The sequence below is a fragment of the Mirounga leonina genome, unplaced genomic scaffold, assembly GCF_011800145.1.
Source record: "Mirounga leonina isolate KUSES-001 unplaced genomic scaffold, KU_Mleo_1.0 Mir_173, whole genome shotgun sequence".
Taxonomy (NCBI): Eukaryota; Metazoa; Chordata; class Mammalia; order Carnivora; family Phocidae; genus Mirounga; species Mirounga leonina.
In genome coordinates, this window is record NW_023270447.1 from 68,995,262 (window position 1) to 69,019,697 (window position 24,436).

Below are 24,436 nucleotides of genomic sequence, written 5' to 3' on the forward strand. Positions count from 1 at the left end.
CTCCAGGCGCTGAGCTAGGGACGGCCCCCCTGCGAGGTGGGTACTGTTGTTATCCCCATTCAGTGGGAAAACTGAGGTACAGGAAGAGAATGAACTCGACCAAGATCACACAGCTAGTAAGTAGCAGGGGCAGAATCCAGTCCCAGTTCCAGGCAGGCTGACTCCAGAGACTGTGCTCTTCTTAGCCCTTGGGCTTGGCAAAATATCCAAGTAGAATGTGGCAGTCAGGGCTCTCCGGAGAGAGGTGCATGTGTGTATACATAATACATACATAAAATACACATACCATGCATATATATCTACATCTCCGTATAGACATCTGCGTATCTATGTCCATACAGGAAGATGTATGCATAAGTATATCTAGATGTATAGAGATACCCATCTAGAGAGATGGATATACATATGTATGTATTGTATATATACTTAGAGAGAGAGGTGGGGGCAGAGATTTAGTTTAAGGAATTGGTTCACATGATGGTGGTGCTGGAAAGTCTAAAGTCCACAGGGCAGGCCTGCAGGCTGGAAATTCCATCAGGGGTTGATTTCATCTTGATCCAAAGGCCATCTGGAGGCAGAATTCCTTCCTCCTCAGGGACCTTAATTTTTCTCCTCAGGCCTTCAACTGATTGGACGAGGCCCACCTCTATGGGGTGGGTAATCTGCTTTACTCAAAGTCTACTGATTTAAGTGTTAACACACCTAAGAAATCCCTTCACAGCAACATCTAGACCTGTGTTCGACCAAACAACTAGTGTCTGACCAGAGCCTTGTCGAGCTGATGTGTCAAATTAGCCATCACCTAGAGCATGGCAGATGGTTGCCACAATCCCTGCCTGTCTCCAATTCTCCCCTCCCTCCTCTGCATACACTTTCTCCTCTAGATTATTTCTCTAGCTTAAGTCTAAGCTTAAAATTGTAGGCATTAAGATAATTTATACATAAAGAGATAAAAATTATTTTCAGAATATACAAAGGCAACCATTGAACAGAAATAATTAACTTATTGAGTTTTTCCACATCCTTTGACATCCATCTGAAACAAACATTTAAAGAAGGAGGAGAAATTATTCCAGAATTCCATACTTAGTTCTGAGGTTTCGTCTTTGTGATCCCTCTGTATTTTTTCCTACTCAGAACTCGTACAAATAGAAAGCAAAAAAGAAAAAGGAAAATCCCCTCTGATGACATAAGTCAGGCCTTACAGGTGATCAGTAATGACTCTGAACTTCGAGTTGCTGAATTACTGAACAGTATAAGAGAGAAACCAGAATGCCCCCTGATCTGCATCACGCCCCTCCCCAACCCCCCTGCCATCTCGGGCTCCATTGGGTCCCCACACCTGTGCGCATATGTGTCACCTCCAGGTCACGTGCAGTTGGGGTCTCCAAGTCTAAGAGCCCCCAGCATTGTCTGTCATCAGCATTCAGGGCTTCAGAATATTCCACCCAGGCCACAGCCGTCCAGCGAGGCTCCCCTGGAGAGGCGCCCACTGTGCCCTGCCCAGAGGAAACACAGAGAAAGCGTTGTTGACTCAGGGAGGGGATGTGTGAAGAACTACCCTGAACACACACACATGGGATTAAAATGAATAATTAGGTGATAAATTCAAATGATGCCTAACAAGAACAGCTGAAATTAAAATAAGAACCCGAAATAGGAAAATCATGGAGGCCTGTGGGGTCAGTGAGTCAAGGAGCAGGGCTGTGGTATGGCTCTCATGGGCCTTTTCCTCCATTAAAAAAAAATATTAAACATGATAGTTGACAACTATGTTGTTATAAAGATGAATATAACCCAGTCTGGACACATTCTTGTATGTCCCTTATTGTCATATTCATATTTTTTCCTTCCGATTTTGAAAGAAATTAAGTTAAACCATTTTCCTGTACCCCTAAAAGTGTGGTGGCCCCTAAGCATTGGGTCTCTTGTGCCTAATGGATAAGTTGATACTGCCAGAAAAAAAAAGACAATATGGGAGAATGTGTGTCCTGCTGTGTGTGTTCCCCCACCTACACCCCATCCTCAGTTGGGGAAGATCAAAGATCAAGGCTACTAATTTACTTCTTTCCCTTTTATCCCTCTTTGCTTTGCCTCTTTTCTCTCACCGGCTCCTGCTCCCTGCCCCACCCCACCCCACCCCGCCTCTCTTGTTTACAATCTCTGGTGCCATCTGTCTGTCCCTAGTTCTCCGGGGACAGGCCGAGAGCCCCCTGAGCACAGCGCCTGGTGCCCATCTTCGTCTGTCTCTCTGCCTGTGTCTGTTACTGCTGGGACTTGGGCCCTCGCCCCGCCACCATCTGCACCCGCCACCCCAGAGAAGACGCCCACTGGGTCCCCACTTTGGACGGTAAAGGAAGAGGGGGCTGCAGATGGATGAAGGAAGCTTACAGATTTAAAATAGCAAAGCATCTTGTGGATGTGCCCGTGTGTGTTTCACACATAAACGCACATGCTTCTCCTTCATTTGAGTCTCTGGAAGAGACCACAGAAGCTTAAGAAAGAAAGAGAGCTGTGTGTGAAAGATGCCCCATGCCCTGCTCCCCCCCACACACACAGAAGAGGTGAAGAGGAGGACACACGGAAACCAACACGCCCCGTCTGCCCCGTGTGTGAGGACACGGTGACTGTCAGCAGGTGGCCAACGTGCAGAAAGCAGCTGTCTGCCAATGGACGTCCTCATCTGCAGGGTGACAGCAAGGAGTACCCCAAGGGCAGAAAAACATCCGAAGAAGTACTGTAGAAAGCAGTTTGTTTTTTCCAACAGAATTTTATTGAGTTCCAAGCGCAGTAAGTTAAAAAAGTCATTCCGGGTCCCGGGCAGCACTGGGAAAGAAGGGTGAGTTGGGGGGAGGGACAACAGGAATCGGGCCTTGAGTCCAAGGTCAAGTCTGGCTGTCAACTGACAGGAGAAAAGAAGCAAGTCAGTGGCCCAGACAGAGGTGGCCAAGGCTGCAGGCGTCGGGAAGGGGCTGGTACAGGAGGGCAAGTCTAGCCCAGTGTCCAAAAAGTAATGGCTGCCATGTGCTGAGTTTCTTCTCTGTGCCTGACACTTTCGGTGTATCATTTCTAGACCTTACAACACCCAAAATACAGGAATTATTGTTCTTGTCTTATAAACGAGAAAACAGAAGCCCGGAAAGGTTGAAGAGACGTAAGCCAACAGTAAGTGTGCAGTCAGGACGCTAACCCAGATGGGTCTGACTCCAAAGTCCACAACACCAGCTGCCAGACCCCCAGGTATAACGGGGCACCAAATACGGGGGGGAGTAGGTGCATCTCGGTAGCAGAGCTGTGGCCAAGGCTGGTGGGCCAGGCAGGGGACCTGTGTGTCCCAGCTGGGCTCTGTTCTCTCCACCCGGCAGCGTCAGGGAGAGGACCCAGTGCCCAGGCCCCCGGGAGCCGGCGCTGGCCCCTTGGCTCTCCGCAGCCCCTCGCTGCAGCAGACAGACAACCTGAGCATTCCTGAATCAAAAGAACGGAGTGAATGAAAGTCACATTCTCTCCAGTTCCTTGCAAGTCGGCTTGATTCATTTTGAGTTCCATCGTCCCTGGGTCATTATTGAATTCCGTATACGTATTGTTGGAACACTAACAAGTTGAGGGATCAAACGGTGGCATTTAGAGCTGTTTTCTCTGTCCTCGGGAAGGTCCCCCTGGGCTTAAGACCTGTGCACATGTGACATGCTATCCTGAGGTGTTCAATTCACATAACTGAAATAACAAATAGAAATGTAAGGGAGTGGAATGGCAGGGACACCCGGTTCTTAAGCAAATGAAGCGAGCTGCCTAACCTTAAGACGGGCTGCGAGGTGGTCAGTTTCCAGCACACGGGACTGGGACCCGCAATGGCAGGAGCCCACAGCCGCCCACACCTGCTCTGGGCCACCACACCCCTGGCTTGGCGGGAGAGGACCAACCCAAACACACACACTCACGCGCTCATCCCTCTCCTTCCCTGGAAACAAATGCAGGAAGTTCTTTGGCTGCATCCTTTCCCTGTTCTTCACTCCTCTCAGACCACGCAGTGGACTCCTTCTCCAGCCCTGCCTCCGCCCCTCCCCTGTGTCCCCTTTGAAGTCCCAGGAGACGCCAGTGGGGCACCCAGCACTCTGCTGTGCATCACCCATGCCCACCTCTGGCATTTTCACACCACCTCCAGAGGCTTGGAAGGAACCGGGGCAGACTAGGCCTTTCACTCACCATCCACACCATACACCCACCGCCATCCCATGAGGAAAAAAAAAAAAAAAAGTAAAACAAACAAACAAAAAAAATCTTTTGTACAGAGATATATTTTTATTATACAAAGTTTGTACAGTACCAAAAAAGAAAGAAAAAAAGGTGTAAATTTTTTTTTCATTATTGTAGGTAAACGGTAGTGGAAGCCTTTTTTGTAAATGTAATAAAATGTATAAATATGGTTTTCAGAAAACATCAAGTACTGTAAATATGTAATCTACACACCTTCTTGGCTTGTCTGCGGTATATACATTTAATTTATCTGTCTCTGTATATGAGGCTTCCCCTGGGGTCCCGCATTATGGTACTTTCCTGAATTTGAAAGCAATTTTAAATTTTTTGAATTCAAATAAAATATAAATTTTTGCATTGGTTTCTTACATTTTAATGGCCTTTTTCGTGGCTAGGGGCAAGTGTTTCTTGGGGAAGGGGAGGAAGGACATATTTTGGGCCAGAAGCCAAGAGTGGAAATGTGGAAATCTACCATAGACCAAAATTAACACAAAAGGGAGTACATACCTAAACATAAGACCTAAAATATAAAAATCTTACAAGAAAGCATAGGGGAAAACTTCATGACATTGGATTTGGTGATGATTTCTGGGCTAGGACCCCAAGAGCACAGGCAACAAAAGAAAAAACAGACAAATTGCACTCCATCAAATCCAAAAACTGCATCAAAGGACACAGTCAACAGAGTGAAAAGGCAACCTAAGGGATGGGAGGAAATATTTGCAAATTGTATACTGTTAAGGGATCAACATCCAAAAAAATGTAAGGAATTCCTACAATTCAACAACAACAAAGCCTGATTTTATTTTTTTAAAGATTTTATTCATTTGAGAGAGCGAGAGAAAGGACGAGGGAGGGAGGAGCAGAGGGAGAGCAACAAGCAGACTCCAAGCTGAGCGTGGAGCCCAGTGCAGGGCTCAATCCCACGACCCTGAGATCACACCCCGAGCCAAAATCAAGAGTCAGATGCTTAACCTACTGAGCCACCCAGGCGCCCCTCAAAACCCGATTTTAAAACAGGCAAAGCACTTGAAGAGACATTTCTCCAAAGAAGACAGGTGACCAACAAGCACAGGAAAAATTGCAAAACATCACTCATCATTAGGGACATGCAATCAAAACCACAGTGAGATGCCACCTCACATCTGTTAGGATAGGTTCTGTGAAAAACACAGAAAATACCAAGAGTTGGCGAGGATGTAGAGAAACTGGAATCCTTGTGTGTGTGAAGTAGTAAAACCGCTGTGGGAAATAGTATGGAGGTTCCTCAGAAAACGGGCTGCTGTATGATCCAGCCATTCTTCTTCTGAGTATATATCCAAAAGAATGGAAAGCAGAGTCACAAAGAGATATATGTGTGCCCATGTTCATAGCAGCATCATTGGCGATAGCTTAGGGGTAGAAGAGCCCAAATGTCAACTGACAGATGAATGGATACACAAGATGTGCTACATGGAATAGTAGCCTTAAAGAGGAGAGAGACTTTGACACATGCTGCCACATAGAGGAAGCTTGAGAACATTATGCTAAGTGAAACAAACCCATTACAGGACAAATACAGCACGATTCTGCTTTTATAAGGTGTCAAATTCATAGAAATAAAGTAGAATGGTGGTTGCCAGGGGCTGGAGGGAGGGGGGAGTGGGAGCTGCTTAATGGGTACGGAGTTTCCATTTTACAAGATGAAAAAAATCCTGGAGATTGCACAACAATGTGAATATATTTGATAATACCTGTACCCTTAAAAATGGTTAAGATGGTACATTTTATGCAATGTGTATTTCATCACATTTTTTTTATTTAAAAAATTAAGTTATAATAAAGCCCAACTCAGCTCAGGATAGGAACCTGGGGACAGAAAAGTTATTCTCCTTCAGGGATGGGGTTTGGCCTGGACTGAAGAGGTCAGGTTCTAAGGATGGCAGCCTAAAGGGCAGGTGGCTTAGGCAGCAGGAAATCTATAGTAGACAAAGGCCAAACTAAGGAGGATCATCCAGGCAAGACGGCCACTGCAGGAGAGGGAAAGAAGGAAGGACTGGCAAGAGCTGGGGGTCTCCTCTAGGGAACCCTTGTGCACTGTGGGTGGGAAAGCAAACTGGCGCAGCCACTGTGGAAAACAGTACGGAGATTCCCCCAAAAATTAAAAATAGAACTACCATATGATCCATCAATTCCACTTCTGGGTATATATCCAGAGGAAACAAAATCACTATCTTAGAGATAACTGTATCCCCATGTTCATTGCAGCATTGTTTACAATAGCCAAGACATGGAAGCAACCTAAGTGTCCATCGATGGACGAATGGATAAAGAAGATGCACACACACACATGTAATAGTATTAAGCCATAAAGAGAAGAGAGAGAAGGAAATCCCAACATTTGCAACCACATGGCTGGATCTTGAGGACATTATACTAAGTGAAATAAGTCACGCAGAGAAACAAGTACTGTATATTCTCACTTATATGTGGAATCTTACAAAACAGAACTCACAAATACAGAGCATAGATTGGTGGTTGCCAAAGGCAAGGGTGGTGCACAGGAGAAATGGGTGAAGGTGGTCAAGAGACACAAACTTCAAGTTGTAAGAGAACCAAGTTCTAGAGATTTAATGCACAGCATGGTGACTATAGTTCACAATACTGTATTGTATATTTGAAAGTTGCTAAGAGAATAGATCTTAAAAGTTCTCATCACACAAAAAAAGAGTGTAACTATGTGAGGTAATAGATGTCAACTAAACCTACGTGGTAATCATGTCACAATGTATACATACAGCAAATCAGTGTGTTGTATGCTTTAAATTAATACAATGTTATGTATCAATTATATCTCAATAAAACTAGGGGGAAAACAGCATAAAACAGAAAATAAGTAGTAAAATATTTAGCTAATGAAAATACTCCCCCCAAAAAATATAAGCAAAAGAGAGGGAAAAAATTTTTTTTAGAGGACAAGAAAACATTCTCTGGGCCTCCAGGTTAAAAATTAAGTCCATTGCAAGAAAAGAAAATCAGGTTGTCATCAGGCAAAACACACAAAGCAACACAAGCAACACACAAAGCAAAACAAGAGTGAAGCAACATTTTTCAACAAACTGAAGGGAAAATATAAGCCAATTATTATATATGCAGTAATTTTTAAGCATCAAGACTAGGAAACACAGTATTAAATATTCAAGAACTCAGGAATATTTTACTCAGGAACCCCTCCTGAAAAATCCACTACTAATGAGAGGATAGGTTTTATCCAACCCATTGGGAACTTCAGCAAAAAGACTGGTATTGAGAATGGATTATATTGAAATCTAAGATGAAGAATGGAAGATGGAAGAATAGTATATAATAAATAGTATAAAGATGGAAGAATAGTATATAAATGTCATGTGCCTGACAAAGAGGAAATATTTTTTTTAATGGGAAGAGAAAGGAGAGGAAAGGGGAAAGTAAAATGAACCCACTTTTGGCCACAGAGAGAATAGGTGGGAGTCAAAAGATCACCTAAAGAAAGATTTCTCAAACTCAGCACCATTGACATTGGGGGCTGGATACTTTTTGCTGTTGCATTTGGCTGTACTGTGCATTATAGAATGTTTAGAAGCATCCCTGGCTTCTACCTACTAGATGCCAGTAGCACTCCTCCTCCAGTAGTAACAACCAAAAATGTTTTCAGATATTGCCACATGTCTTCTGGGAAGCAAAACTGATACACACACGCCCTCCCTCCCCTCCATTGAGAACCGCTAATATAAAGCTAATAAAATAATAAGAACCTAAGTAGTGAAAAGGAGGAGTAAGGGCATTACATAAATGTATTAGTATAAAGGAAATCATTAGAATAAAAATACAAATTTTGCTAAATATTAATACACATTTTTAATAAACATTTTAAAAGGACCCAAAGTATCACATTGTGAAAGAACCAGTAAATATGACAAATACACAAAGCAAAGACAACATAAAATATTATGACAGATCTGAAAACAAACATGGCCATTGTATCACTAAATGTAATTAGGTTTAATTCACTTGTTAAAAGGTTTCAGATTAGTTCACAAGGTAAAACTCAACCCTGTGCTATAACAAGAGGCATACCTAAAATAAAGTAAATCAAAACAGCTAAAACCAAAGGAATAGGCATATGTTCTGCATGGTTCAAGACAATTATATATTCTGTAAGCTGGACTTTTAGTAGGGCAGGGGAGAGGGATGAGCTCTCACAGCCACACTGGGGGTCAGATACGGGTATGCTGGGGGTCCTAGAGCACATGGATGCATGGCTTGGAGCTAAAGTAAAGAAACATAGTTGCTACAGTTTTTACTGTTAGTGTTTCAAAGGGGGAATCAGGAAAAACAACAAAGGAATGAACAAAGGAGCAGCAGACATATGCAAACAAGAACCCAGGGACCTCTGTCTTGGCATCAGATAAGTCAGAATTCAGGCCCAAAGGCATCAAACAAGACCAAGAAGCTCATTTTACAATGCTAAAGGACACAATTCACAATGAAGATGTAACATATGTTAACTACTCACCCTATAAGAAGCAGCCACTTTCATACAGCAGAAACTAAGAAATGCAAAGAGAAAGAGAAATACACCAATAACAGGAGCTGTAAGTCACTACCATGAGGCCAACAAAAATTGAGGTAACAAAAAAAAAGGAAAGTTGCAGAAGACCTAAACAAAATAATCGTAAGGAATTTTTTATGAATTTTATGAAAAAAGAACTGCAAGAAAATGAACTATTTTCAAAAATCATGGTGGTAATAATGTTGGTATTTTATTTGGATACTGTTTTGTGAGTTATGGGAAAAAATGAATAATTTTGTTGGTGTAGTTTTTTACAGGGTTTTTCTTAGGGAAGAAAGGAGATTCATATGTCAGATAAAGGATGTTAAGTAAAACCCAGTAGTCCTGAATTTAATTGGAAATATCACCATGATTTTACTTTATCGTTAAAATGCATGTATGTATGTATGTATTTCCTACCTCTGTCTGCTGAAAAGGCCTAAAGACAATGTACAATCCATTTGCAATGAGCATGCTTAACCCTCAGTGGGTGGTCTCTAAATATTATTTTCCAATAAAAGGAACCAGAGCTCTTTGGAGAAAGAGCTGATTCCAGGTCCAGAGCAGGAAATTTACAAGATGAACATGGAAAATCTTGTCATCCCAGAAAATCGAGAACTACCAAAGACCACTCATGTCAAGGGGACTCAAGAGCCAACTTTGAAAGGCTCCCATTCCACAAATACAGGACAATTTGAACATTGCTACCACTAATAATAGCAATGGACGGAAACACAGTAAATGTGTGTTCATCCATGAGCTCATAATAACATTTTTAAAACTCATTTAGATACCTTATGAAAAATGCCAAGGAATCAACTCATTATTTTGATAACGAGTAAATACAAGAGAAAAAAAAAGCAAGCATTTAGCCTGCTTTTCTTGTATGAAATGTATTTCAGGATAACCAAATATTTACGGAGGGGAAACATGATATAAAGTTTCTCTTTAGAAAAGTATTCTGGCTAATAAATGAAGAAGGATAGAACTTAAGTATCACATTTTGAAACCCCTCTTAAAATAAATCCCGGTGATGATCATCAGTAGTTAATGTGACAGAAAAAGAGGCAACCAGACATTATGTTTTCTGATGGAGTACACAAGACCATGTATGAAGAATTCTTGGATGGGCATCTGGCTGGCTCAGTTGGTAAAGCATGCAACTCTTGATCTTAGGGTTGTGAGTTCAAGCCCCATGTTGGGGTAGAGATTACTTAAAAATAAAATCTTTAAAAAAAAAAAAAGAATTCTTGGGGAAAAGTTTAAAGTCAAATCTAAATCTGATCAAATCTCTAGGTCTCAGTACTAGTTCACAGATGATATAGATGACAGAGAAACAAGGTCAATGACACAATAAAGATGCAACTGACAATATACAGAGTCTGGAAAACTCCTCAGTAAAAATGATCTAACTCTAAATTGAGTTGCAAGGTATGATCTTATCTGAATCCTGATTCAAACAAGCTATTCTTAAAATTTGTGAGACAATCCATGAAATGTGAACACTAATTTAATATTTTTATTATATTAATAAATAATTTTTAACTTTTAGGTGTGATGAGGGTTTTATGCATATGTTTATTGTTAAAGGCATCATTATCTTCTGGAGATACATACTCAAATATTTATGGATGGACTGATACGACATCTGGGATTTGCTTCCAAGTAATCTTTGGAGGGAAAGGGTAACAACATACATAAACAAGAGTAGCCATGAGCTGATAATTATTGAAGCTGGACATTCATTATGCTTTCTACTTTTATAGATGTTTACAATTTTTCTATAATAAAATGTCTTTTTTAGAAAACAAAAGAAGGGCAAGTAATAATTTGTTTATGTATACTATACCTATCATGTCATCTATAAATTATTATATTATATGTAATATATATACAACATAGTATATATATAATTTGCTTTTCTTGCCAAAAAATGCAGGACAGATTAACCATCATTACCTATAGAGGATAGGTGGTAATGGGGTGAAAATCTAGGAATGGGGAAAAAAAACTTTGAGTACATCTCAATAGTTTTAAATTGTATACCAAGTAAATATACATATTTAAATATTTTTTAAAAATTTTTTTAAGATTTTATTTATTTATTTGACAGAGAGAGGGAGAGAGCGAAAGCAGGAACACAGCAGGGGGAGTGGGAGAGGGAGAAGCAGGCTTCCTGCTGAGCAGGGAGCCTGATGTGGGACTCGATCCCAGGACCCTGGGATCACGACCTGAGCCGAAGGCAGATGCTTAACGACTGAGCCACCCAGGCACCCCTAAATATTTTAAAATTAAAACAGAGACAAACAACGTAAAACAAAATTGGTATCATAATCACAGAGAGAAAATGGTTATTTTAAATCACTTTTGAACACAGAACTCTGACTTACTGATATATACTCTAAGGATTAGAAGGATTGCAAAGAAATCTTCAGCATGACTTAGCTTATTGTTAATAGTGACATTGGTATCACAGTTTTGAAATAATTTTATGAATATATATGATTAAGCAAATTATATATTAATGTTAATTAGCACCAAGATGTAATCTGTAAAGGAGATATAAACAACAAAATAGCTGAATAAAAATCATGTAATATTAAATTTGAATTAGATTATTAGCAGGAGGGCGCCTGGGTGGCTCAGTTGGTTAAGTGACTACCTTTGGCTCAGGTCATGATCCCAGGATCCTGGGATCGAGTCCCGCATCGGGCTCCCTGCTCAGTGCGGAGCCTGCTTCTCCCTCTGACCCTCCCCCATCTCATGCTCTCTCTCTCACTCTCTCTCAAATAAATAAATAAAATCTTTTTTAAAAAAAGAATATTAACAGGAATTAGTGAAATTTAAAATACATATGTATTTACTAACTCTGTCCCTTGAAAGTGTCCAGAAGCAATAACAACACATTAGGAGCAATAAGCACACTGAACACCCAGCTCTTGGGGTTTTTTCTCTTTTTTTTTCTTTGTTGTTGTTTTCCCCCCCTTAGGTACAGGAATATGACCCTAAGTAACTTTTTTTTCTTTTACTTTTTAAAAATTGAGGTATAATTGACATACATACACATTATATTAGTTTCTGGGGTACAACATAATGATTCAATGTTTGTATATATAGTGACATGATCACCACAATAAGTCTAGTTAACATCCATCACCACACATAGTTCCAAAATTTTTTTCTTTTGATGAGAACTTTTAAAATCTACTCTCTTAGCAACTTTCAAATATATAATACAGTATTATTAACTATAGTCACTATGCTGAACAGTACCTCCCAGGACTTATTTATTTTACGACTGGAAGCCAGCCACAACTGGAAGCCATCTCGTGGTTTCCAAATACCATTTCTCACTAAAAGAAACCAGGGCTCCTTTGAGAAATGATTGACCCCATGTCTGGAGCAAGTTAAACCCAAGCTGGGGCATCTAGTTATAATGAAAAGCAAGGAAGCACTCAAAGACTGTAGGTCAATTATTAGATGATATCATGCTCAAAGCCATATGTTAACTGTTAGAAATCTTTCAAAATACAAAGTTGGGGGAAAAAACAGGCCTACACTATTTTACAGAAGAATTTCACCAGACCTTCAAAGAATATATAATCTTCAAAGAATATATAATTATACAAATTATTCCAGAGAACAGAAAAAGAAGGAAACTCTTTCAAACCCTTAATTATGAAAAACATAAAGAAATCCTCAACATCAAAAACCAAATGAAGTAAATGAATCTAACAATATATAAAACCTGGTAAGTAATTATTTCAGATTACTGTCACACGATACCCTGTCTGTACATCTCTGATGGGATTTATCCTAAGAACAAAATTGGGGCAGGGTGGACTTTAGAAGCCCGACAAATACCCTAGGCCATCTCTGGTCCTTGCTTTTATCTCATGGAAGTGTAAATAACTTAAAATTTCATGGTAAATTAATACTGAACATTGTATAAAAATCACAAAAGAACACCAATAAGTCTATAATTCCAGCACCCTGAGATTACCATGGTAACATTTTGCTATAGATCTTTTCAGTGTTTTTGTGCCTATACCCACTTTTGTAATATTGTGTTAACAGTTCATTGTGGACATTTTTACATGCAGTTGTGTATGTGTATTTTTTGTCACATTTTAAATGACTGCTCAGTTTTCTATTGCCTACTGGTATATAATTTGTATCATATTCCCCTTTATTGGACATTTTGATTATAAAATGTTTTGCCATCAAATTGCTACCATGAACAACCTCATAGGATGATTATTGGGCTTGTTTTGGACCTAATTGACCATGAATTTATTGTGGCACCAATCTTTCTGATAATGCTTTTATTTTCTTACAGAAAAAGTTAATAGCATGAATGCAGGTAATAGAGAGGTTGCATTGTTGGATTCTTAAATGATTGAGATTATGCCAGGCAGATGTAATAGAAGATGGCAGTAAGAGTGCAAAGGTATTGGTAAGAATGGCTGAAATTCCGAATATGGCATCTAAACTGGGTAGAGAGGGATATGAAGACAGGAAGGAGGTGATAGAGAGGAGAGGGGAGCCTAGAGACTAAAGATCCTTGGGTGCATTTCTCTCCATCTCAGAAAGGGGAAAACCAGCTCAAACTAACCTAACAACAAAATACATTGGCTCATGTGACAAAGTCCAGCAGCTGAGTGGGCTTTGGCTTAGCTAGTATCTCTAGCTCCATTTCTCTGGGATTCCCTTGGCTCTGTGCTTGTGACTCCAGGCAGGCCTTCTCAAGGCAGTAAAGGTCAGAAACCAATTTTCCAGTCCCACCCCTCCAGCTGCTATTTCATTGGCACAAATTGGGTCACACATTTCTGATTATCCAATCCCTGTTATCATGGGAATGTCATCACTGCCTAGCTACTTGTGTTCTTAGATGGAGAACAGGCCAAGGAGAATGGGATTATCCTCAGACAAAGCAAGCCCTGTCTGGAACCTGGAATAGGGGAAGCCCTGAGGCATGTGGGCCTCATAGAAGGAAAAGTTACCTAAAAAAAACTGCTGTACTTCTAAGAAGGAGGGAAGCAAACAGCAGTGTCCACACAGACACTAAGAAATAAACGTGTAATAACAGACTGGGATAAATGTTATGAGGGAAAGTGGGGTAGGAGTTTGTGGCTTTTAAACTGAGACCTGAGGGGGCGCCTGGGTGCTCAGTGGGTTAAGCGTCTGCCTTCGGCTCAGGTCATGATCCCAGGGTCCTGGAATCGAGCCCCACATCGGGCTCCCTGCTCAGCAGGAAGCCTGCTTCTCCCTCTCCCACTCCCCCTGCTTCTGTTCCCTCTCACACTGTGTCTCTCTCTGTCAAATAAAATAAATAAATAAATAAAAGACCTGAGAGAGGACTTCCAGGGAAGATGGTGGAGTAGGAGGATCCTGGGTTCACCTCATCCCATGGATACAACTAGAAAACACATCAGTGTAAATAACCCAAAAAATGACCCAAAGGCTGGCAGAACAGACTCTCTACAGCTAAATGTAGAGAAGAGGCCACATCAAAGAGGATAGGAAGGGTGGATATGCAGTCAGAAGCTAAAAAGACCCCAGGGACTGTCCAGGGGAGGGAGGGACCTGCAGGCATAGAGAGGGGAAAGGACCACGCAATCACACTGGGGAGACCACACAGGGAAGATGAATCCCCATAACATTTGTCTTTGAAAACCAGAGGGGCCAAATTTAACAAGTTCTTACAATCAGTAGGACTTAAAATATGGAACTTTAAAAATCTCTGGGAAAGCCAGGAGGGTGAGAGAAAACTGAGTCCCTCCCCTTAAAGAGACTACACAACAAACGGCCCATAAAGATACAGCATAGAAGGAGCAGTTTGACAAACTCCTGGGACATATGAGAAGGAGATTTGTTTACTAATCTCAGAGTGTGTCTCAGAGGGACAGTGATCACTGGAAGACTCTTCCAGGAACAAAGGAGCTGCTGAATGCCATTTCTTTCCCTCATCCCACAACATAAACACACAGCCACCTGTGGGAACCAGCACAGGACCAATTCTCACTACCTATCTTGCTAACAGCATGCCCCACCACCACATTCTCCCACAGTCATGCCCCTCCAGCCAAGCCTCTCCTTCAGGTCCTCTCACACAGCAGATGCATGCAAACTTTGCTAACACCATGTGGTCCCACCCCAGTGTCCTTCGGCAGACCCTCCCCCACCAACCCAGCCTGCCTTGGTCCTAGGTGGCTGCAGGTACCCCCCTGCAGCAGGCCAGTGGGGATCTTGCTGGGACCATGCACCCCATGTTCTCCAGCCAGTCCTCCCCCTTCCAGTACGCCCTTGGCTGGAACCCATCCCAAGCATTGCCACAAACTTGGCAGTGTGTAAGCAGCTCCAACAGGAGCCAGCACCACTCCAAAGTGACTCCTGCCCTGGATAGAGGGGAAGATGATCACACACACCAGTCCAACTTTGGTGCCAACAGTGGGCTGGAGGGAGATATCTGGTCTAACCGCAGGCCCTGCCCGCTAGTGAAAGTTTCTCAGAGGACAACACAGGGAAAGTGCCTTGCAGTTCAATACTGCATCCCTGGCAAACACCTCATCTAACTCAACTCAAGTCCAATGTGTCCCCAAACTGCCCACTAACAACACAAGGACCAAACCCTGCCTGCAAGGGGAAAAGCAAACCATTGCAGACAACTGGACTGAAGGAAAAATTGGCTTAGTCACAATAGCAGGGTACAGGCAACACACGTAGGAGACACCCCTGAAGCATCAGATTCTGGTGAACAGGGGACACTGCACTGCAGGGCACTACAAGACCTCTTCTTCATAAGGCCACTACTTTCAAGACTGGGGGGTGTAGCTGACTTTCCTAACACAGAGAAACAGACACAGAGAGGTAGACAAAATGAGGAGACAAAGGAATATGTCCCAAAGGAAAGAACAGGACCGAGGCACCTGGTTGGTTCAGTCAGTTAAGCATCTGACTCAATCTCAGTTCAGGTCTTGATCTCAAGGTCATGAGTTCAAGCCCCACACTGGGCTCCATGCTGGCTGTGGAGCCTACTTTAAAAAAAATTTTTTTTTAATTAAAAAAAAAAGAAAGAACAGGACAAAATCACAGCAAGAGAGCTAAACTCTTAAAGATAAGTAATGGAGATAAGTAATATACATGATAAAGAATTTAAAGTAATGGTCATAAAATACTCACTAAACTTCAGAAGAGAGTGGAAGACCTCAGTGAGACTCTTAACAATGAGAAAACATTAAAAAAAAATCAGAGATAAAGAACCCAAATGAAATTAAAAACACACTAGATGGAATAAACAGACTAAAAGAAGTGGAAGAACATATATCAGCAAACTGGAGGGCAAAGTAATGAAAAGCAATCAAGCTGAATATGAGGGAGAAAAAAATAATAATAAATGAAAATAGACTTAGAGAACTCAGTGACACCATCAAGTGTAATAACATTCACATTATAGGAGTCCCAGAAGGAGAAGAGAGAGAAAAGGGGGCAGAGAATTTATTTGAAGAAATAATAGCTGAAAACTTCCTTAATCTGGGGAAGTAAACAGACATCCAAGGAAACACAGAGAGCCTCAAACAAAATCAACCCATGGAGGTCCACACCAACACACATAGTAATTAAAATGGCAAGAAATAGTGATAAAAGATAATTTTTAAAAGCAGCAAGAGAAAAGAAAAAGAGTTACATACAAGGGAAATGGCTACCAACTGATTTTTCAACAGAAACTTTGCAGGCCAAAAGAGAGTGGCATGATATATTCAAAATGCTGAAAGAAAAAAACCTGTAGCCATGAATACTCTATCCAGCAAGGCTATCATTTAGAATAGAAGAAGAGATAAAGAGTTTCCCAGACAAACAAAATTTAAAGAAATTCATGACCACTAAAACAGCCCTGCAAGAAATGTTACAGGGGACTCTGAGTGGAAAGGAAAGACCATAAGTTGGAGTAAGAAAAGTAGGAAGCACAAAACCAGTAAAATTAAGTATATCTATAAAAATCAGTCAAGGTATTCACAAAATAAAAGGATGTATTTACCTAAAACATAGCGGGGAGAGGAGTAAAGAATGGGTCCAAACTTAAGTAACCATCAATATAATATAGACCATTATATGTGTAAGATGTTATATGCAAACCTAAAAGTAACCACAAATCAAAAACCAGTAATAGATATGCAAAAATAAAGAGAAAGAAATTCAAGTATATCACTAAGAAAGCCAGCCAACTGTGAGAAAAGAGAGCAAGAGAAGAAAGAAACAAAGAACTACAAAAAACCCAAAAAACAAGAAATAAAATGGCAATACATATATACTTATAAATAATTACTTCGATTGTAAATGGACTAAATGCTCCAATTAAAAGACATAGGGTGACAGAATGGATAAAACGCAAGACCCATCTATATGTTGCCTACAAGAGACTCATTTCATAACTGAAGACACATATAGATGGACAATGAAGGGATAGAAAAGTATTTATCATGCAAATGGAAGTGAAAAGAGACCCAGGGTAGCAATACTTATATCAGACAAAATAGACTTTAAAACAAAGACTGTGGGCGCCTGGGTGGCTCAGTTGGTTAAGCGACTGCCTTCAGCTCAGGTCATGATCCTGGAGTCCCTGGATCGAGTCCCGCATCAGGCTCTCTGCTCGGCAGGGAGCCTGCTTCTCCCTCTGACCCTCCCCCCTCTCATGTGCTCTCTCTCTCTCTCTCTCATTCTCTCTGTCTCAAATAAATAAATAAAATCTTTAAAAAAAAAATAAAAAAATAAAACAAAGACTGTAACAAGAGACAAAAAAGGACACTATATAATTATAAACAGAACAATCCAACAGGAAGCTATAACAATTGTAAATATTTATGCACCCAACATGGAAGCACCCAAATACATAAAGCAGCTAATAACAAACACAAAGGAAGTAACCAATAGTAATACAATATAGTAGGGGACTTTAACATCCCCCTTACATCAATGGATAGATCATCCAAACAGAAAATCAACAAGGAAACTATGGCTATGAATGACACATTGGACCAGGTGGATCTAACAGATGTATTCAGAACATTCCATCCTAAAACAGCAGAATACACATTCTTTTCAAGTTCACATGGAACATTCTCCAGAATAGATCACATATTAGGCCACAAAACAAGTCTCAACAAATTCAAAAACATTGAAGTCATACCAAGCATATTTTCCAACCACCACGCTGTGAAACTAGAGATCGACCACAAGAAAACATCTGGAAAGAACACAAATACATGGAGGTTAAATAACATGCTACATAAACAATGAATAGGTCAACCAAGAAATCAAAGAAGAAGTCGAGAATACATCGAGACAAATGAAAATGAAAATACAATGGTCCCAAATCTTTGTAGCAAAAGTGGTTCTAAGAGGGAAGTTTATAGCAATGCAGGTCTACCACAAGAAGCAAGAAAAATCTCAAATAAATTGAGACCTGAAAGATGAGTGGGCATTAGCCAGAGGATGAAGGCAGGGAAGAGGAATCCATGAAGTGGGAACTACTCACCTGTGTTGGAGGAATAGAAAGGGGGCCACCATGGCTGAAGTGTGGTAAATTAGGGGAACAGTGTGTGACAGAAGGCAAGTGTAAAATCATACACCTGGGGTGGGAAGCCAAGTGACATAGCCTGATGTATGTTGTAAGAAAATAACGTGCAACTATTGGGACTCAGGTTGAAGAAGGCCAAAAGTAGAAGTAGGAATGCTCCTTAGGAGGTGGCTGCCGTTGACCAGGTGGGGTGATGGTAGCCAGGACAAAGGAAGTAGCCATGGGAATGGAGAGCAATGGGTGGATTCAAGATGTCTTTTGGAGATTCGTTACACATGATTTGGTGATTGGATGTAGAGGCAAGGGAGAGAGAACATTCAGAGGTGACTCTAATGTCTGACGAGCAACTTGGATGGATGACACTATCTTTACTGGAATGAAAAAGGAAGAGGTTGGAGGGCTAGGAGCAAGCTCACGGGGAATCTGTGTAGACCTGCTGAGTCCCAGAGGAGATGCCAAGTAACTAGTTGTGCAGATCTGAGCTCAGAAGAGAGATTAGTGGCTGGACTAGTTGCATTAAGGATATCAGAGGTGGTGGGTTCAAGGACAAATGTGGCTGAGCTGGAGTGGTCAGAGACTGCATGGCCATCCTGTGGTTGCCCGAGCCACCCCGGGTGATGACAAGACTGCCTGCCAGCCAGGGGAGGAGGTCCTCGGTGATTGCAGGGGCACGTCCAGGAGGTGGGGGCTGTTGCAGGCAGGGAGGGGCTATGGGAAGATACAGGTGAATGGCTCGAGCACCACAGGAACGGGACTTCAAAAGACCTACTGGTAGAGCATGGCCAAGAGTGCAAGCCCTGGAGCCAAACTGCCGGCCTGGAATCTGGGCTTTCCCATGGAACTAGCGGTGTAGCCTGGGATGGGTCCTGAACCTGAACCCAGGTTGTAACTGACATTCGTAACTGACCTCTGGGCTCTGCTAATAGCAAGAGCACAGCGATGAGATGTCTGTGCCCTCTGTCCTGTCTTCCAGGAAGACCAGCCCCGTGGATCTGGTCACTGTCGGAGCAACTGCCAGGAAGAAGTCACATGAAAACATGTCAACAAGACCTAGAACTTCTCTTCCAGGGAGACAATGACTAATTCTCTCCCAGATCTCATCTTTGTCCCAAAATGTGCAGAGTATCAGTGCATCCCAGCCACCACTACAGCCTAACACTTCCTGCAGGAAGAAACGGTTTCCAGTGGGTTCTGATCGAAGCCATGACAAACTCTGAAATACCACTCTCTCTCTCCCCCTCTACCAGCTTACAACCAGCATTTGAGGACAGCAGAGTTGAAAAGGCGAAGTTGCCTATGCCCCACTCAATAAAAATACAGAGTGTAAGTTGATTAAGGAATTTCAATCTTGAGCCACGAAGTCTCCTGGACATTACCGGACGAGGTGGGTGGAGGAAGGAGGGGGAAAATCCCCATAAAGACTCTCCAGCTCTCGCCTCCTTGAGTACCAAGTGTGTCAGCTCTGTTCCTGAACCAGGAGGCAAATCAGAGGAGCCAGGTAAAATTCAGCCCTCTGGGAAACCTTCCTTTCTTTCCATCCATAATCATCCTTGTGTTATTTGGGCCCCAGATTCCTCAGATTTCCTAGCACAGAGATCCCAGGAGAAAATCAAAGCAGGTGTATGGAGAAGGCCAGCAGACCAATGAGCCACCTGTTATGGACAAAAGGCAATGGGCTCACGAGTTTGTACATCCACCCATGTGTGAAGGACCATGGAGAACAGAGAAAGAAAGATGTCAGTCCAGCACAAGGGGCATGAGATCGTACAGCCTCATTGTGTACTCCTGATTCCCCCTCGCCCTTTCCTCCGTGCTTTGAGGGTCATGAAAGAGATGCCAGGAGAGCTCAAAACAAGTTTGTTTTTTCTTTCAATCAGTATAATTTATTAATTTATCAGGCCACTTTGTCCCAAAATAGGATTTAACTAGCCAAAAAATGAAATAATCACCAAAAAATGAAAATATGAAAATAATGAAATGAAAAATGAAAATAATAGAGGATAAGGAAGTGAAAACAAAGCCAGGCAAAATGAAGTCAGGGACTGGTGAGCAAACTGTGAACCAAAAAGGGCCTGCTCGGTTTTTAGAATTGGATCTTGAACCTCTGAGCCTCCTGGTGGCCAAACTTCATTCCATTTTCATTTCAGAGTCCCTAAGATCAATCACGAGTGTCTGGTCTTCGTAAGATATTAGCTGCTCAAAGAGAGTCCCTGGAGATCACATGCCCAGAATGTGCCAGAAGGGCTTAGCGTGACCTCCGGCCTGGCTAGGCCCACCTCCCCCCATCAATTTCTGGGCAACTTCAGGAGTGGGGTTGGGTTGGGGGCCACATGTGTATGGTCATGAACAAGCCTTTCCTTAGCAGGTGCTGTCTGGGGTGGGGGCATTCTCCTGCCCTGCCCACCCCCTTCCCAGTGAAGTGTGCAGGAGGGTTTCAGAGTAGCAGCTCACCACCACCACCATCCCCGGGCCCACCCTTGACCCTCATGCTCATCTCCACCCCTCTAAATATGCAGAAGCTGCTCCATGCCCTGTGAATTCCCCAAAGTACTGAAGCCAAGACACATTGTACATGGGAGGAAGAAGAGGAGTCTCTTCCCCTGTGTCACAACTGTCACCTGGTACCACTCTTCAGAGGTGACAATGGCTCCGTCAGCCGCTGTCCGTGGCTCCTGTCCTGCTTGGGCTCCTGTGATCCAGAACCAGCCTCACAGGCCCATGTGTTTCCTTACCCTTCCCTCCTAAGGCCCTCCCCCTCTAGGTGGCACAATTATGGGGCATTTTCCAACAATGAAAATGTGAAAAACAAATGTGACTTCAGAAAGCATTATGTGATGTCAGATGGCAGACAGGCTCAGAATGATCCGCACATACCAAGAGAATCCCTCACCGGACCGTGATTAGAAAATCGATGTCTGTGGGCGTCCGTATTCTGCCCATTCAGTGTGTTTAGGCAAAATTGTTTAACCGGATCCTGCCCTTGACCGGTCTGATGCTCTTGACTTAACTAAGTGGCTCTTAGACCAAAGCAGCGCTCAGCCTTGAGATGTGGGAGGACAGACCCACACTGAGAAGAGGGGCCTCTTAAGCTCTGCCTCTTCCTCCAGGCAGCCCACCGAGCTCAGGCTCCATCTAGGCTTCCTTCAGGGACAGGTGAGAGGGGCGCCACAGGGCAACGAGGCCCCCAGCCTGGGGCGGGGAAGTACAGTGAGGGCCACCACAAGTACATTTGGAGGTAATTCCAGATTTGCCTAGAGTCAGAGTGAGGGGAAAAAAGGTGCTACAGAGACGGTCGTGTTGATACGGATGTCGGGAGAGAGGCAGCAACCAGGAGCTGTGGGAAGACGTGGCTGCACCCCGAACTCCTAGGAGCCACCTGAACCCCACTGTCCGGCCAGGCCTTCCCTGACCTCCTGCCACCTGTCACTGAGCTCTAGGGGCGGCCAGGGGCCGGGGCTCAGCTTCACTGTCTGCTAAGAAGTGGGGGCGCTAAGGGGCATCGAAAGGAGAGGTGGGATAAGGGGAGATAAGGGGCTGCTTCCGGTGACTGGAGGTGACTGCAGGCAGGGGCCCCCGTCAGAAGGCTCCCGATGCAGCCCACCGGACAGTGCCCTTCCGAGGGAGACTGTGGCTGGGGCACTGAGTCTGCAGGAGGCGGGACAGGCGCGCCTCGCTGGAGCTTTGGGAAGGAGGCTTGTTTGCGGGCCAGAGCGGGTCCGCGACGTGTGTGCCCCATGGGGGGACTGAGGCCGAAGACGGCTGCAGAGGGTCCTGGCGGGGGAGGTGGGGTTGGAGGAGCCAGGAGTCACTCAGGGAGGGCGGGCGGGCAGGAGACCGGCTCCGGGAAGGAGAGCCCAGGCCAGGAGACAGTCCTAAAGTCCTGGCCAAGTACATGGCACTGCAAATGCAAATGGAACAGTGAGGGGGGCCGATGCGTCAGCAGCCCTGGGCCAGGAGCGCGGACGGCAGCCTGGGGAGGGGGGCCTGCACCACGGCCGCACCCACTCCAGACACCGCTGCACTCAGCGCTTCGAAGCTTCGGCACCCCCTCCACACAGGGTGCCACCCTTCTCCCCAAAGCGACTGAACACAAGCCCCTTTTGGCAGCCTGGAGGCGGAGAGCTATCCCCCACCGGGGGCCCAGAACAGGATGAGGCAGGGGGAAGCCAGGGCCCCCAGAGGTCCTGACTGCCACATTTCTCAGCGTGTGAGGACCCAAGCCGCCTTACACCCCTCCTCGCAGGAGGCTGAGGTGGCCATGACGGTGAGATCCCTGCTGGAGCCCAGGCCTAAAGAAGGTGGGTATCTAAATGCAGCCACAGCCCCCGTTCCCGGCACTGACCCTCGGGCCTGCTGCCTCCGTGGAGTGAGAATCCTCTGAGTGTCTTCCGGTCACCCCAGAGGAGCCGATGCCCTTCTTGAGGGAGGGTACACAAGTCAAGTAAGGGGACACAGCTCACACGCGACACCCTGCCAGGGTCGCATTCGCCGCTTCGGTTTCCCATCACCAGGGGCTGAGCAGTGCACACACAGGCTGAGGCCCAGGCTGCAGAGTGGATCTGCTTCCCAAGGGCAGACCCGCGTTAATGAAGCTCAGAATGTGCCAGACCCAGGCATCCATTTATCGGAGCAGCGAAGACCTGCTGGAGGATGTCTGGGTGCCCCCGCAAAGCAATGGGGCAGGACCCAGACACAGAAGCCAAGTGAACAAGAACTTCCTACAAAGGAAGGGTCGGTTATGCAGGGAGGAGGGTCCACCTGGGCCCCATCTTCCCTCCTGGCCCACCCCGCCTGTGTTCTCAGGCTGAACCTGCTCTTGCAACAAAGGATCGAGGGGTAATGAACACCCAACTATTCACTGGAAGCATGAGACACCAGCACACCTCCAAGAAGCGGGGTGCCGGTGACACGGGGGAGCGGGCTCAACTTGGCTTCCACAGTGAAGGTTCCAGAAGACTTGGGACTATACTGAGAATTCAGGCATCGGCAGCTACGGAGAGTGTCCAAAAGATGACAGGAGTGTGCGGGGGGTGGTGGGAGTGGGGAGTGGTCTAGAGCTCCTTTGAGGAGAGTCTCACTCTCCCTTTAGGGTGCTTCTCAAGTTCTGCCCTAGGCCCAGTATTTCTAGGACTTGAACATACTCCCTTTCCTGTGGTTTAACTCCCATGCACACAGGTGACTCGCTAGTCCTGAGCTGTCCCCTAGCTTCAAGCCACACATCCAAACGCCTGCTGCAGTGCCACTCAGATGTCCCTCAGGCACCCGAGGTTCAAAATGTCCCGAACTAACCTTGTCATTTTCTGCCCTCCTGCATCTCCTCGTGTTCCCAGCTCTGGTGACATGCTCAGCCCGTCACCCAAGGCATTCTAGCTTTCCTCTGCTGTCCCCAGTGCTGCTTCTGAAACCTCTCAAATCCATCTGTTCCCCTCCAAGGTACCCACTGCTCCAGTCCAGACCCTCACATTTAACTGGAATATTGCAGTAGCGTCCCTACTGCAGCATAGCCAAGCTCCGCTCAGACAGTGCGCGTCCACGCCGCCCGTGGCCTGACGTCCAAGCTCCGCTCAGACAGTGCGCGTCCACGCCGCCCGCGGCCTGACGTCCAAGCTCCGCTCCGCCATGAACGAGGTCGGGAAGCTGCCCCAGCACCCTGCCATCTCAGCTCTCACCACTGCTCACCTCTCCGTTTACACCCCAACAGTCCTAAGCTGCTCTGGCGCCCGCCCGCACCCTAAGCCATGCTCTCACACCACCATGCCTCTGCCTGGAACTCCCTTCCCCTCAGCTCGCGTGGCGCCCCGTGCCTCCTCTTGTTCCTGCCGATCTGCTGGTGCCAACCCAAGGCTCGCCCCAACCCCGCCCCTCAGAGACCATGTGAGCCAGGAGAGGTAAACGCGGAAGGAGCTGACAGGCAGTGGCCCCGGGGATGCTGGTTATCGGGGAGCAGAGGAAGGGGTGGAGGACGGCTCTCACTCTGTGGGACTGCAGAGCACGCCACTGACTCCCTTGTGTGTGAGGAGAAACTGCCACGCTTC